The following is a 16232-nucleotide window of genomic DNA, read 5'->3' as shown; positions in this document are numbered from 1 at the left end:
GACTAGGGACCATGAGGTTGTGGGTTTGATCCCTGCCCTTGCTCAGTGGGTTAAGAATCTGGCGTTGCAGACGCAGCTCGGATCCCGCGTTGCTGTGGCTCTGGCGTAGGCCAGTGGCTACAGCTCTGATTCGACCCCAAGCCTGGGAACCTCCAGACACCTCAGGAGCAGCCCAAGAAATGGCAAAAAGACAAAAAAAAAGAAAAAAAAAAGTGAAGATGATGCTCAGCTGAGAGCTGTTTACCCCAAGGTCTGGCCTCGCCCTTGGGGCAGCCCCGCCCACCAGGTGGGCAGCCACTCAGCCCAGAGCTTTAAAGCCCAACCCCTAGCCCTAACCTGGGACGACGTTGAAGAGCCCTTCCAGCTTCGGAGCTCCGGGCAGGCAGGGCCGGTGGAGGCCTTTTTGGTGACTGTAAGGGACTCCCTTCACAAGCGCCCTGCCCAGGGAACCTCCTGGCTCCACGCTTCCATCGCAGAGACCGACCTGCGCCGCGCCGCCCCGCCCCAGCTGCTGGTGGACTCAGGTGAGTGAGAGGGAAGCCGGCTGTTACTCGGCGGCGTGATGTGGCTGCTCTCTGCCACCCTTGGAGGGCTGGCCTGCGGAAGGAGGGGGATTATTTGTCCCTGTTGACTCTCCAAGGAGCTGATGAAACATTCATCCAGGCAATAGGAAATGGCGGGGCCTCGTGAAGCGGCAGTGTTGAGTCAGTAGGGAGGATGTTGGCTAAAGCTCTCATGGGTAGGGGTCAATGTCTTTCACCTGACCCATCTCTTCACTTGTTTTCTTACCCCCCCCTTTTTTTTTGTTTTCTTTTTTGGTCTTTTTAGGACCGCCCTTGCAACAGATGGAGGTTCCCAGACTAGGGGTGGAATTGGAGCTGTGGCCTCTGGCCTAGGTCACAGCCACAGCAAGCCAGATCCAAGTCGTGTCTGCCACCTGTACCACAGCTCATGGCAACGCGGGATCCTTAAGCCCCTGGCCAGGCCAGGGATCTAACCTGCGTCCTCATGGATGCTAGTCAGATTCACTTCCGCTGAGACACCAGGGGAACTCCTCTTAATCTGTTTTCTATCACCTGGGAATCGGAACTACCCGCCGTCTAGTAAAATCCCTTTCACTCGTATGGATCGCAGGGCAATGCCTCATCTTAGCATCCTGTAAGAAAAAGCTGAGGAGGATTCACAATAAGCTAAACACACCTTTTATCCATTATTAATTTTTTAGAATAAAACCTCAATTCATCAATCAATTGGCAAAGGTAAAAACATGATGATACTTAATACAGGTGAGACCATGAGGAAATGGTCACTGTTGTCAAATATTGTAAAGACTTCAATTCTCTCTTAATTTAAAGTCAATGAAATACTGATTATACTGATTGCAAATCCCACTGGGATCTTTATAAGCATTGGAAAAAGAAAAAGAGTATAAAAACTCTTTGGAAAGGACATGTAAGGACTTGCTCTACCAAACATAGAAATTGAAGGTGTAAAACTATGGGGAAAACATATAAAACTAAAGAAGTGAAGAGTGTATTTGTGCAAAAAAAAAGATCAGTCCATCAATGATACAGGATAGAGCCTGAAGGACCCCCATCCCTGGATGGAAGGGAATTTGTTAATGTGACAGAGATGGCATTTCTTATCAGTAGGAAAAGATGACCCATTCATTGGATAATTTTATGTCAGGTGATAAAGTTAGTTCCTGCCTCACAAAAACCAGACAACAAAATAAATCCTAGGCATGAGTTGGACAACAGTCTAGAAAAGGCAAGATGGTAAATATTTTCAACGTGGTGGGCCCTACAATTTCTGTCACAAATATTTAACTTTGCCCTTGTAGTGCAAAAGCTGTCATCAGTAATATGTAAGCAGTAATGTAGCTGTGTTCCAATGAAACTTTATTCACAATAACAGCAGGCTGGGTTTGGCAAGAATTCAGACTGCTGACACCTGGGTTGAAAGACCATCAGCATTAAATTATGTATGTATTTGAATAGATATATGTAAGAGAAAACATAGGGAAGCTTGTTATCACACTGATATGAGAAAGGCCTTCCTCTAAGCAAGACGCAAATTAAAAGGATTAGTTGGAAATACCTTCTCTGGGCAAGAATGTGGGAAAGGTTTTTAAATGTATTCTTTGTGAGCTATTAATTCCATTACAAGGAATTTATCCTAGAGTATAGAGTATATATCATGCGCAGGGATATACCCACGTCTCTGTACACCTGTGTATAGAAAAAGTTGAGATTAAGCTACATGTTTATTAGCAGAGGTTTAATTAAATTCTAGTACATCTTATGTCTGGTGTAGCGTAGCATGAAAAGAATAAGGCTCTACACAAACTTACACAGAAAGATAAACTTGATCCATTAAGTTTAAAAAAAGCAATTACCTTCTGGAGTGTATACAGACAGTCCATGACTTAACGATTTTCCAACTTTACAATAGTGTAAAAGTGATACATATTCAGTGGAAGCCGTACTTTGAAATTTGAATTGTGATTTTTTTTCCCAGGCTACCATACACGGTAGGATACTCTCTCATGATGCTGGGCAGGGCAGCAAGCTGCAGCTCCCTGCTGGCCACGCAAACACAAGGGTAAACAACCCATACTCCTGTTTTTCATCAGTAGAGTAGTTGATAAATTACATGAGATATTCAATACCTTATAAAATTGGCTTCGTGTTAGATGATTTTGCCCAACTTGAGGCTAATGGAAGTGCTCTGAGATGTTTAAGGTCAGTGAGGCTAAGCTATGGTATTTGGTAGACTGGTGTTTTTTTTTGTTGTTGTTGTTTTGTCTTTTTGTCTTTTTTAGGGCCACACCTGCAGCATATGGAGGCTCCCAGACTAGGGGTCTAATTGGAGCTGTTGCTGCCAGCCTATGCCAGAGCCACAGCAATGCCAGATCCAAGCTGTATCTGCGACCTACACCACAGCTCATGGCAATGCTGGATCCTCAACCCACTGAGTGAGGCCAGGGATCTTACCCGCAACCTCATGGTTGCTAGTCGGATTCATTTCTGCTGTGCCACGATGGGAACTCCTAGTGGATTGGTGTTTTAAATGCATTTCAGCTTCATGATGTTTTCCACTTATGATGGGTTTATTAAGATGTAACCCCATCGTAAGTCAAAAAAGATCTGTAGTAACATCTTATTTTTGTTGTAAATATGTGTGTGTGTGACACACACACACACACACACACACACATAAATACAATTCTAGAAAGATAGCCATCATTTGTTACCTCTGAGAGCAGGGTAGAGGTGGAGGGAGCAATTTCCCACAGTCTACGAGTGTACTTATGCCCTGCTGTGTCATTTGGGTGCTTTATTGAACACACATTAGGTCAACATAAGAAAGATCTTCCCAGGTGTTCCTATAGTGGCTCAGCAGTAACAAACCCAACTAGGATCCATGAAGACACAGGTTCAATCCCTGGCCCTGCTCAGTGGGTTAAGGATCTGGCATTGCTATGAGCTGTGGTGTAGGTCGCAGACACGGCTCATATCTGGCATGGCTGTGGCATTGACCAGCAGCTGAAGCTCTAATTAGCCGCTAGCCTGGGAACTTCTATATGCCGCAGGTACAACCATAAAAAGCAAAAAAAAAAAAAAAAACAACTTTGTGAGGCTGTACTCTGTACTCTGGGTCATGCAGCATGGAATTAGGGAAGTCCGCGGTCGTTTTTCTGGAGACTGATGAGAGGAGGGAGGGTGTGTAACTGTCCTGTGGGTTTTAGAAACTGGCACACTGAGGACCGTGCTTAGGGCCCCACCAGAGGCCTCTGTGGGGTGGGGATGGACACTGTCCTATGCCTGAGGGGCTGTAAGCACGAAAGGGGCAGAGCGCGCCTTGGCCTGTAAGCAGTTCTTGTTGCATGGCCTCCTGCCTTGGGACAGAGCATTGGCCTAAGGCCACGGAAGAGATTCTGAATGGGGTTAAATAAGGTAATAGGTGTGTAACCCAAGTATAACTGTTGCCCCCATGGCCCGTGCTCAGTGCAGTTTCTTTCGCAGATAAACAGTGGTCCAGTTAAAAAGTCTTGAGAAACATCAGAGATCTTTTACTGTGGTTGTCCGGAAGGCGATGGTGTAAGGGTTTTGCAGAAGACTTCCTGGAGGAGTTCCCGTCATGGCGCAGTGGTTAACGAATCCGACTAGAACCATGAGGTTGTGGGTTTGATCCCTGGCCTTGCTCAGTGGGTTAAGGATCTGGCATTGCCGTGAGCTGTGGTGTAGGTCTCAGATGCGGCTCAGATCCCACGTTGCTGTGGCTCTGGCCTAGGCCGGTGGCTACAGCTCCGATTCGACCCCTAGCCTGGGAACCTCCATATGCCACAGGATCGGCCCAAGAAATGGCAAAAAGACAAAAAAAAAAAAAAAAATCCAACTAGGAACCATGAGGTTGTGGGTTCGATCCCTGGCCTCGCTCAGCGGGTTAAGGATCCGGCGTTGCTGTGAGCTGTGGTGTAAGTTGCAGACGCAGCTTGGATCTCACATTGCTGTGGCTCTGGTGAAGGCCGGTGGCCACAGCTCCGATTAGACCCCTAGGCTGGGAACCTCCATGTGCCGCAGGAGCAGCCCTAGAAAAGGCAAAAAGACAAAAAAAAAAAAAAAAAAAAAAAAGTCTTCCTGGAAACCACCTTACCTGCTTCCCTCACTCACAGAAGCTGCTGAACCCTTGCTTCTCTGTCCCATTCATAGAGTACCCTCACAGATATGTGGGTCTCATTTTCTTCATTCTCCCCCAAATACTGAGCTTACACATGGCACAGGTCTGTGGGACATGGAATCTATCTTCTTAGGAAAATCACATCCCCATGGAATATGGTGAACAAAAACCTGCATCGCCTTTATGTCCCTGGCATCTAAGATGCAGTAGGTATTCAGCAAGTGTTGATTGGTGGCACTTTCCCCACAGTACAGGTTTTGGATTTTCAGTGAGAGAGAATCAATGGGTTTATCAGCACAGATTTTACCCAGAGTCTAAACCAGAGCCGCTGCCTTGATTTGAGTTCTCCATGCCCTGGTATGGAATGTCCCCTATTTTGCATGTGCAGGTCTGGCATAACATTCATCTTAAAGTGTCCAAGTCTCTTTTCTGCATCATTTGTCTATCTATGGAGGTTCTTCCAATTTCTAATGAGAGGTGCTTCTGTTGTACTAAAAAGGGCTCCTTGTTTTTTGTTTTTGTTTTTTTTCCAGAAAAATATGGAAACTTTCAAGTGGCTTCCTGACCAGGATTCTGCTTGTACCTCTAAACTCTCTCTCTCCTTTCCTTAGGCTACTCACAGTTCCCACACATTCGCCATGCTGGTCCCTCTGTTTTTAACATTCCTGCTCCTTCATCCAACTGACTCCTATGCAGTCAATAGCTTACCTGGCATCTCCTTCAGGAAACTGGCGCCTCTGTTGACACGTATCACACTGCAGTATAACTGTCTTTTGTGCCTATATGTCCCCCCACGGGAGTAAGTTCTCTGAGGATCAAGATGGTGCCTGTCTTGTCCATGGATGCATCCCCAGCAGCCGGCACAATGCCTGGCACACAAAAGACACTTGCTAAGTGCTTCCTGGATGCTTGAAGACAGAGGAGCCTAGCTTGAGTAGCTCAGGCAATCATTATAGACCTTCCTTATCTTTAATTGAATATAGTTCACTTACAATGTTGTGTTAGTTTCAGGTGTACAGTAGAGTGATTAAGTTATACATGTCCCTTATCCATTCTTTTTCAGAGTCTTTTTCCCATACAGGTTAGTACAGAATATTGAGTAGAGTTCCCTGTGCTATACAGTAGGTCCTTACTAGTTATCTTTTTATATATAGTAGTGTGTATATGTTAATCCCAAACTCCCAGTTTATCCCTCGCCCTCTCCTTTCCCCTTTGGTAACCATAAGTTTGTTTTCTAAGTCTGTGAGTCTGTTTCTGTTTTGAGGATAAGTTCATCTGTATCATATTTTAAATTCTGCGTATAAATGATATCATATGATATTTGTCTTTCTCTGACTGACTTTACTTCGTATGATCATCTCTAGGTTCATCCATGTTGCTGCAAATGGCATTGTTTCATTCTTTTTATGACTAATAGCCCATCGTGTATAGGTACCACATCTTCTTTCTCCATTCATCTGTCAGCGGATGCATAACTTGCTTCCACATCTTGGCTGTTATAAATAGTGCTGCTGTGAACACTGGGGTGAATGTATCTTTTTAAATGAGAGTTTTCTCTGGGTATATGCTCAGGAGTAGGATTTCTGGCTAATACAGCAACTCTGTTTTAAGTTTTTAGGGAAACTCTGTACTGTTTTCCGGAGTGGCAGCATCAATTAACATTCCCGCCAGCAGTGCAGGCGGGTTTCCTCTTCTCACACGCTCTCCAGCATTTGTTATTTGCACAATTTTGATGATGACCATTCTGACCTGTGTGAGGCGATGCCTCATTGCAGTTTTATTTGCATCTCTCCAGTAATTAGCGAAGTTGAGCATCTTTTCCTGTGCCTGTTGGCCATCTGTATGTCTTCTTTGGAGAAATGTCTATTGAGGTCTTCTGCCCGTTTTTGGATTGGGTTTTTGTTGGCTTGTTACTGAGTTATTTGAGCCGTTCGTATGTTTTGGAAATTAAGCGCTTGTCAATTGCATTGTCTGCAGATATTTTCTTCCAGTCTATAGGTTGGTTGTCTTTTCATCTTGTTTATAATTTCCTTTGCTGTGCAAAAGCTTGTAAGTTTGATTGGGTCCTATTTGTTTATTTTTGCTTTCATTTCTATGGCCTTGGGAGACTGACCTAAGAAAACATTGCTGTGATTTATGTCAAAAAAATTTTGCCTATGTTCTCTGTTAGTCTTATGGTGTTATGTCTTATATTTTAAGTCTTTAAGCCATTTCGGTTTATTTTTGCATATGGCCTGAGGAAGTGTTCTAACCTCATTGATTTACATGCAGCTGTCCAGCTCTCCCAACACTGCTTGCCTTCTTTGTCAAGGATTAATTGACCATAGGTATGTGGGTTTGTTATAGACTGTTCTTTATGCAAAGAATACTCCCATGTATCTACCTTGTCAGCTTCAAATTCAAACTGTGAGTAGATCTGAGCCCAGAAATTTTCATAGTTAAGTTACTTTAAATTAGCCTTTTAATTTAGCCTCTGAAAAACTGAAAATATGCTGAATGTCTATCAATAAAAAATCCGATTGGGTGAAATATGAAGCATGGATGCTTTGGGATATTCTACAGCTCCCAAAGGAGAAAAAAAATAGAACCGTATGTACTTATCTGGAAGGCTGTCCATGATATATTAAGTGAAAAGGACAGATTGCAAAGCAGTGTGTATATTTAGATATAAACTCATTTTTGTAAAACCAAAAAAAAGTGGAAAGAAAGCAGAGGAAAATTCATATAGGATGAGTTATGCATGTGTGAAGAAACACAGATTGGTGCGAATGAATTCTTGTCACACTATTGACCTTGGCTACTTCTGAAGATCAGCACTGAAGAGGAGAAATGATGAATTTTACATATCTTTGTAACATTCGACGTGCAAAAATAAATAAATATTTTTATTTTTTAATCCAATAATTAAATCCCACTGGCAAGCACACTGAAGTCATGATAGACTCCCAAGTTTTCACAAAACACTGTATATCCGTGCTTCAAAAATTTTGGTGCACGTGAGGATCAGCTGGAGGCTTGTTAAAACACAGATTGCCAGGCCCTCACATCCAGAATTTGGCTCAGCAGGTCTGAGATCAGGCCGGGGAATATGCATTTCCCAGGAGGTGCTGATGCTGCTGGTCCGTGGTCTGACTTTGAGGAGCACTGCTGTGTATCCGATTTCCCTGACGAGTAAGATGTCAAGGGATCCTCAAGGGTACCTGAAAAGGACCGAGAGACTGAGACGAGTACGGTGTTCAGGTGTGATGCTTGAGTACCATCAGTGATGGGGAAACTGTACTCATTCTGTTCAGTGGTACTTAACTTCCTCCGCAGAACCCGCGCTGTGACTCCCGGAGCAGACGCTCTCCTACATGCAGCTCCAAGACATTAAGTGTGGGGCTGATGTTGATGATCCATGCTTGCAGCTTTGCTGTGTCTCTTCTGCAGCCTTATTGCTCCATGTTCTCATGGGAGGTGGTTGATTCCCTGCTCGCTGCTTGAAATGAAGTTTTGCCTTTGTGGAAGTTGGCCATCCTGCAGGCACTTTGAAAGGCGCCTGGATCCACGTGACCTGAGGAGTCAACTATGGATTGAAGGGTCTATGAGAACTGCCACGTGATGGCAGCAAACGGTAATAGACAGTCATAGGTGGCTTGTTTGGTGAAGCTGATGATAAAGCCTTTAAAATGGAAGACCTGGAATTGCCATTGTGGCACAGTGGAAATGAATCCAACTAGTTACCATGACGTTGAGGGTTCAATCTCTGGCCTTGCTCAGTGGGTTAAGGATCTAGCGTTGCCAGGAGCTGTGAGGTGGGTTACAAATGTGGCTCAGATCTGGCGTTGCTGTGGCTGTGATGTAGGCCGGCAGCTGTAGCTCCAGTTGGACCTCTAGCCTAGGACCCTCCCTATGCCACGGATGCAGCCCTAAAAAGCAAAAAAAGAAAAAAAAAAGAAAAAAACCATAAATAAAATAGCTAAAATGGGGTGGGAGTTATGTTGGGACTTTCCTAAAGGAGCGTGAGGGCTCCGCCAGGGCGTTGGGGGTTCTTTGAATGTGCTGTGCTGTCTCACCACCTCTAGGTGGCTGAATTGCCATTTAGGCAAGTGGTTCAGACTGTAAGCTTTGATGTTAACATCTGCTTGACTGGGAACCCCAGCTCTGCTGCTGATCGAGGTGTGTGATCCTGAGCAAAGTGCTTGATGTTTCTGGGTCCCCAGTTTCCCCACCTGTGAAAGGAGTAGAATATTATGTACCACAGAGAAGTGTCCTTGGCTTTGAAGGAGAAAATGCTATGTGTAAAGATCCTAGGTATTTTTAATAGTTACCATCATCATGATGACAATATTTCATTGATTATAAGAAACACATTTAAACACTTAATCTCAGAGTTCTGGTCATGGCTTAGTGGAAACAAATCTGAGTAGCATCCATGAGGTTGCGGGTTCGATCCCTGGCCTTGCTCAGTGGGTTAAGGATCTGGCGTTGCTGTGAGCTGTGATGTAGGAGGAAGATGTGGCTGGGATCCTGCATGGTTGTGGCTGTGGTGTAGGCTGTAGCTCCGATTTAACCCCTAGTCTGGGAACCTCCATATGCCATGGGTGCGGCCCTAGGAAAAAAAAAAAAGACAAAAAACCCTCAAACTTTTAACCTCTGTGAAATCAGGAAGCATCTCACAATCGCTGTTAGCCATTGTGATGGTTATTGCCTGCACATCAAAACTTGGAAAATAGGCATCTTCAACTTGTAAGAAAATCCCAGAAACTATAGCAGAACTCTCATCTAAGAAAGACAGCAGGAGATCCTGTTGTGGCTCAGTGGTAACAAACCCGACTAGTATCCACGAGGATGCAGGTTTGGTCCCTGGCCTTGCTCAGTGGGTTGAGGGTCCAGCATGGCCGTGAGCCGTGGTGTGAGTCGCAGATTTGGCTTGGATCCTGCGTTGCTGTGGCTGTACTGTAGGCTGGCGCTTCTGAGTCAACCCCTAGCCTGGGGACCTTCATATGCCTCAGGCACGGGCCTAAAAAGACCCAAAACAAAAAAAAAGGTAATGCAGCATCGCTAATACTCTCAGTGGCATGGTCTCAGAAATGATACGATGGTGAAAACCATGGACAGGGATCACTGGAGGATGAAAAGTGACTTAGGAGAGTTGAATTCTCAGTGGAGGAGAAGGTTTTAGGAATAGCGGTACTGTATTATCCAAAGGCCAGCAGGGACCAGGCAGATATTCGATTTGGGGAATCGAGGAGAGTTTAACCAGGGAGCACCTTGCAGAGGTGTGGGCAGCCAGCAAAGAGAGCGGAGTAGCTCTGGACAGAAGACTAGGGAGCAATTAGCACTACCCCCCTTCTCTTGAAGGGGCAAGGAGATTGAGTGGGTAGTGGACCCCTGAGAAGGGAGCGGTGTGGAGAGGAGGGCTGGCGGGAGCTGTGGGCTTTGATAGAGGGAAGGGATCCAGAGGGAGGGAGCTGGGAGAGTAAATGCTCTCTCCTTAGGGACCTGCCACCCTCCCTCCTTCCTCAGGTGCTCCCGTTGGTTGAAGTGACAAAACTCTAAATGGCAAAAGGAGCCCTTACACGTCCCTCAGTCAGCCTCCTGGGTCTAGAGCGAGGCAGAAAAGCCGGGAGGGTGACCTGGAGAGGCAAGAAGTGGATATGCCTACACACCGACCAATATGCTGCTCCCATTTTTCTTTCTATGAAGATATATAATACATGATTCTTAAAATCTTTGTAAGTATATTTGAGATCTCTTTCAAGAGGTATAAAAAATAAGAATTCCAAGTAATAGAAAGAGCTTCAGTTTAGCTGTGGGACCTCCAAAGCCTGATAAAGCTTGGGAAATCCTATCTCATACCACACCCTCTGATCCATTTCGGGTTGATCACATCTCTAAATATAAAAGGGAAAACAATGCAGCTTTTAGGAGCTCAAGTTGGAAAATATTTTCTTCATTTTGGATAATCAAAAACTTCTGTAATAGGACCCCCAAAAACAGTAAAGGAAAATATTAATAAACCAGACTAGATTTAAATTAACTTTTGGTTTTTCAAAAAATATTGAGTGAAAAGGGAAGCACAGAATGAGAAAAGTTATATGCAACACATATAACTTATGTGCAGAACATAATGGATCCTATAAAACAATGTATCCAACAACCCAGTAGGAAAAAATGGGTAAACAATTTCCACAGGTGGACAATAAACATTGTATAATGTTCAACCTCCTTAGTCATCCAGAAAATACAAAGTAAACTCACAACAAAGAGTAGAACAAAGTCACCGGAATAGCTAAGATTAAAACAATGGGAGTTCTCACTGTGACCTGGCAGATTAAGAAACTGACATGGTCTCCATGTGGATGAGGATTCGGCCCCTGGCCTTGCTCACTGGGTTACGGATCCAGCATCGCCACGGGCTAAACATGGGTCGAAGATGCAGCTCAAATCTGGCGTTGCTGTGGCTGCGGTGCAGGTTCGTAGCTGCACTCCAATTCAGCCCCCTACCCCTATATGCTGCAGGTGTGGCTGTAAAAAGAAAAAAAAAGATAGACAAGATGAAGCATGAGCAAGAACGTAAACTATGGGAAATTTTACACCCTGCTGGCAAAGTGTCAAGTGCTGTAACCACTTTGGAGAACTGGTATCACTTCGTAACATTGAATGGAAACCTATTATGTGATCTAGCAATTCAGCGCCTAGATGTAAATCCAACAGAAAAGTGTGCTTGTGAACTCGAAAGACAGGAACAGAATTGTCCAGAGCGGGAAGAGTCACAATGTTCCCCAAACTGAAACGATTACATGAATGAGCCACAGCCACACATGACACGTGGATGAACAGACTTATATTCAAAATCAGGCAGTATTACGCTGTGGTGCGACAAGTCAAGACAGCGATGCTCTCTGGGGAGAGGAGGAGGGTGAGTGCTTGGGGTGGGCTGTGCCGGCCAGTGCGGTACTGGTAACCATTCTGCAGTGTGACGTGGGCGACACCCGCACAGGGGGCACTCCCTTGAGGTTGATTCATTGAGCTATTCGAGTATTCCTTGCACCTTTCTTTTTCTGTGTGTAGATCATAGTAAGAAAAATTTTAGAAAGGAAAAGGCTATATCCAAGTTCACAGGCATGAGATGTAAGGAGACACCAGGTAGAGGCTGATTTGGGAAGGAGAGAGTCTGGGATTGATGTAAGTGACTGAAGTTCTATTTTAACCCCAGAAGCACTGACTGGAATAGATCCTCATGTGCTGCCTCCCGACCCAAATCTGGAAAATCATGTCCTAAAGAGAAATTGTTATAGGCTTTAAATTTCACTCCATCATCGCTGTCCTTTTCCAACCAGGCTCAAATTAAAGCTCTATTAAAAAGTGAATTCATTTAATAGAAACTTAAATTGACTGGCTTATCTGTTGAAGCCAGGACTGCATTTCACAGCCCTCCACATACCAGCAAATGCATATATAACTCTTGGTTCTTTGCTGTTCCCAAGGTCTAAATAGCCTGTACATGAACAAAACAAATCCATGATACAAATTACGGGTATGGGTAATATAAAACTAATGGACCAAAATGACGTATTTTAACAATTTCTAAATAATGTTCTACACCTAATAGCATAATTTGAGGAACTCAACAAAGCAACAAAATCCATTAACACTCCCATTAGTCCAAAGCAATCTCCCTCTCTCGGGGACATCTCACATCTCTCAGCAGAATTTAACAGTTGCCCCGGTATGAGGGGCACAGTCATGTCACGATTCAACCCAGTCAGAGCCTCACGCACGAAGACTTTCCTCTTTGGTTTCATCCTGGATCAGATGCACGCTCAAATAAACCAGCCAGTAAAATAAATGAAGCTATTGTGCACTACTCAGCTCCAACCACGTGGACATGGGGTAAGGAGTCCCCTGTGGTCATTGGAAAGTGCAAGGTCTTTCTCTGGGTCAACGACCGCCCCTGGGTGCCCACTTTATCCAGCACCAGGCTCGCTGCCACCATGGCAAAGAAGAATAAGACTCAGGCTCTGTCTTGAGAGCTCATGGTCATTCACTTATTCTAGAGAATTTAGAAACTGCATAAAAGCAAATTGAATAAAGCTAAAGCATCTCTATTTTACCACCCAAAGAGGTTTTTACAAGTACTTTTTCAGTTTTAGACAAATACTGCTATAGACTAAATGTTTGTGCACGTACCCCCACCCCAAATTCGTATGTTGAAACTGTAACCCTTAGCAGAATGGCATTAGGGGGTGAAGCCTTTGGGACGTGATTAGGTCACGAGGGTGAAACCCTCATGAACGGGATCAGTGTCCTTATAAAAGAGGCCCCAGAAATCTCCATTTCCCTCTGCCACTGGTGCACACCGCGAGAAGACAGCCAGCTATGGATCGGAAAGCTGACCTCACCCGGCATTGGCTCTTGATCTTGATCTTGGGCCTCCCAGCCCCCAGCACTGTGAGAAAGAAATTTCTGCTGATTATAAACCTCCCCGTTATGGTATTTTAACAGCTCAAAGGGACTAAGAGAAACACACATAGTATTCTTTTTTTCTTTTTTGAATCAAAACATGCTCATCAGTCTGTGCACCATTTTGTCAACTGCTTTCTTTCAATTACTAGTTTGTAAACATTTTTCTACTGCCCTAAAAGCTGCATCTGGATGGAACCCTGTCTCTCTGGCCCATCCCTGAATCCTCAGCACCTGAAAGAAATTTCTAGCTGTCAGGCATCATTCTGTTCAATCGCTCTCTCTCTCTTTTTTTTTTTTCCTTTACAAGTGCTTCAAAAAAGGGGGAAGATTGTATATTATTACTTTTGTTAGAAGAGGGAAACTTTAGGAGTTTCTGCTGTGGTGCAGCAGATTAAGTGTCATTGTTGTCTCTGCAGTGGCTCAGGTTGCTGCTGAGGCATGGATTTGATCCCAGACCTGGTGCAGTGGGGTAAGCATCCAGTGTTGCTGCAGCTGTGCTGTAGGTTGCAGCTGCAGCTCAGATTCAATCCCTGGCCTAGGAACGTCCATATGCCACAAGTGGGGGAAACTACAGTTTCTTCAAAAGGTTTCTATGGTTCTAAAGTCTTTTAGAATGGCCCTTAAATTTACAGATTTACTCTAAAAGGATACCTTTTCCTAAATACTTTTTTTTTTTTTAATTAAAAAAGAGGAAGGTTTCTCTGTCCTGGGCTCTGCCTTTGAGTGAGGAGGTGGTGTCGTCCGCTGATTCCAGGTGATTTGAGCTCCAGACAGGATGAACGAGGTTGTTTGCAACAACCATCTGGGGAGAAGGTCTGTGTTCAACGCAACATGGATGACACTATCAGGGACCTTAAGAAGCTGATCGAAGCCCAAACTGGCACTCGTTAGAACAAGATCGTATTAAAGAAGTGGTGCACGATTTTTCAGGACCACGTGTCTCGGGGGGACTGTGAAATCCATGACAGGATGAACCTGCAGTTTTATTACCAATAAAGCAGAATTCCTTCCCCCTCCCCGCTGGCCCTTCTCTCTTTTCCCACCCTTACGCCTACAATAGTGTGGCTGCTTGTTTTTGAAAACTCGCATTAATAAAAACAGAAGCTTAAAAAAAAAAAAAAAAAAAAAAAAAAAGGAAGGTTTGGGCATTCCCATCGTGGCGCAGTGGCTAATGAACCGGACTAGGATCCATGAGATTGCGGGTTTGATCCCCGGCCTTTCTCAGTGGGTTAAGGACCCGGTGTTGCTGTGAGCTGTGGTGTATGTCACAGGTGAGGCTCAGATTCTGCATTGCTGTGGCTGTGGTGTAGGCCAGCAGATGCAGCTCTGATTCAACCCTAGCCTGGGAACTTCCATATGCCCCAGGTGTGGCCCTAAAAAAGCCAAAAAAAAAAAAAAAAAAAAAAGGAGGAAGGTTTATTTGTCAGCCTTCACCTGCTCCAAGAGGCCTGGGGTTGTGAGTAAGAGCTTGGGTGCTGAAGGGACAGACAGGCTGAGTTCCCCTCCCGACTTTACACCCCCCCACCCCGTGATCCCCTTTTCTCCACCTTAAGAAAAAAGCAAAGATGAGGGTCTGCTTCTTAGGTCTGCAGGAAGCTGAAGTCAGCTAATGCTTGGATAGCCCTGACATGGATAGCACTCAGTACCTACCCAGTGTTGTTTTTTGTTTGTTTGTTTTTTCTTAGCTGTTGCTGCTACCTCTGAAGAGACTAAAATTCCCTGAGGCAGTGTCTGCATGGAGGCTGGTTTTACACAGAAGGGCTTTGCTCTGAAAGTGTTTCCTTTTAAGTTATGTCTATATTTCAAAATTGCTATCAGTGGAAGGTATGGAATTAACAGTTGTCTACAATGGAATACTCTTGGGTCCGTGCCAGCCTCAGCTCCCAGACAGCTGGGGGGCTGTGGGAGGGCTGACCCCGAGCTTCTGCCCCACTCTGCATGGCCTGCCCCTGCCTCCCCCTCACACATGTAGTGACTCCTGTGAAACATTAAAAAGTTGTAAGAAAAATGCCTTCCAAGTGTCTGGAAGAATAAAGCTCTATGCCCTTCATTTCACCTGTTATTAGTAAAATGTCATACATTCCTTTGTCCATTTCTGTCAGGAAAGTTGAGCCCTGCTGGCCTGCTGTTTTTGCTTATAGTTCTGACTAAGGAAATTTCAGAGCCTGGCTTTAAAAATAAGGAACAAGAGGAGTCCTAGGAAGAGATGAAAGAGAGTCCCCTTTCCCCCTTCTGGTGAGAGAAGGAGACCTTTTTCCCATAAAACCAGCTCCAATCATCTAATTTGACAAAAAGTTACATTGAGAGCTTTCACAGGAATATCAATCTTGCTTTTGTGTGTGAATGGCTGTTACCAGCTTATTTTCTTCCTTTATCAAAAATCTGCCCTTGAAAAATAATAGGAACAAAAAGGTTTTGTAAGAGCCCTAAGGCTTAGAAATTGGTGCCATGACCTGTGAAAATGCGATGCTTGTGATTCTCTGTGACTCTCCTCTGCCTTCCAAGATCCATGCTCTTCCTTTCTGAGGCCTGTGCTGGGCCCCAGGAGACTGAGCCCCAAGAAAGTCCAGCCCCCAGCCTTCCTTGGATGTCCTTATTGGCCTTGGCCAATGGAAGAGTCTGGACTTTGGTCTTTGGTGAGGCAAGCAAATCCCCCAAGGCACAAGGGTTAAGGAAGCCTTCACTCCCACAGGTGACCCAGCACCCTGTAAGCCTATCGGTGAGGCTGGCAGGGGTAAGATTAGGCCATTCACTTCCCACTCCATCCCTGCTCTGGGCTGTTCTGGCCCTCCTGGGAGAAGCACATCAGCTCCTCCAGGGCTCCAGCCTTCCCTGGGCTCACGTGACCCTCCAGCCTGGGGGAGAAAAGGTTCACACTATTACTTGTCTCTGGGTGGTCCCACTCACCTCTGTGGTTCTCTTACCCACATGTACACTTGCATAGATAGTTCCTCGAACCATCTGAGTCAAGTTATTTCTCATAAGGACTCCAGCTAAGCCAATAATCTTTTACCAAATAATAACAATAATTCCAATGGTTTACATTAATGTGTTGCTCTGGTAATAATGTTTGCGATTGAGAGCTCAGTATTCTTGAC

The 16232-nt window shown here is 44.8% G+C and overlaps 1 long non-coding RNA gene and 1 pseudogene across 1 annotated transcript; both read left to right on the top strand.

The window, feature by feature from the left end:
- Positions 336–15297, top strand: LOC110257583. The gene is made up of 3 exons (XR_002340403.1): positions 336–524; positions 10192–10400; positions 14820–15297. It is a non-coding gene; the product is annotated as an uncharacterized LOC110257583 (long non-coding RNA).
- LOC100522773 (ubiquitin-like 5 pseudogene) lies at positions 13910–14130 on the top strand (annotated as a pseudogene).

This window comes from Sus scrofa, chromosome 18 (assembly GCF_000003025.6).
Source record: "Sus scrofa isolate TJ Tabasco breed Duroc chromosome 18, Sscrofa11.1, whole genome shotgun sequence".
Classification (NCBI taxonomy): domain Eukaryota; kingdom Metazoa; phylum Chordata; class Mammalia; order Artiodactyla; family Suidae; genus Sus; species Sus scrofa.
This window is presented reverse-complemented; position numbering and strand designations above follow the sequence as displayed.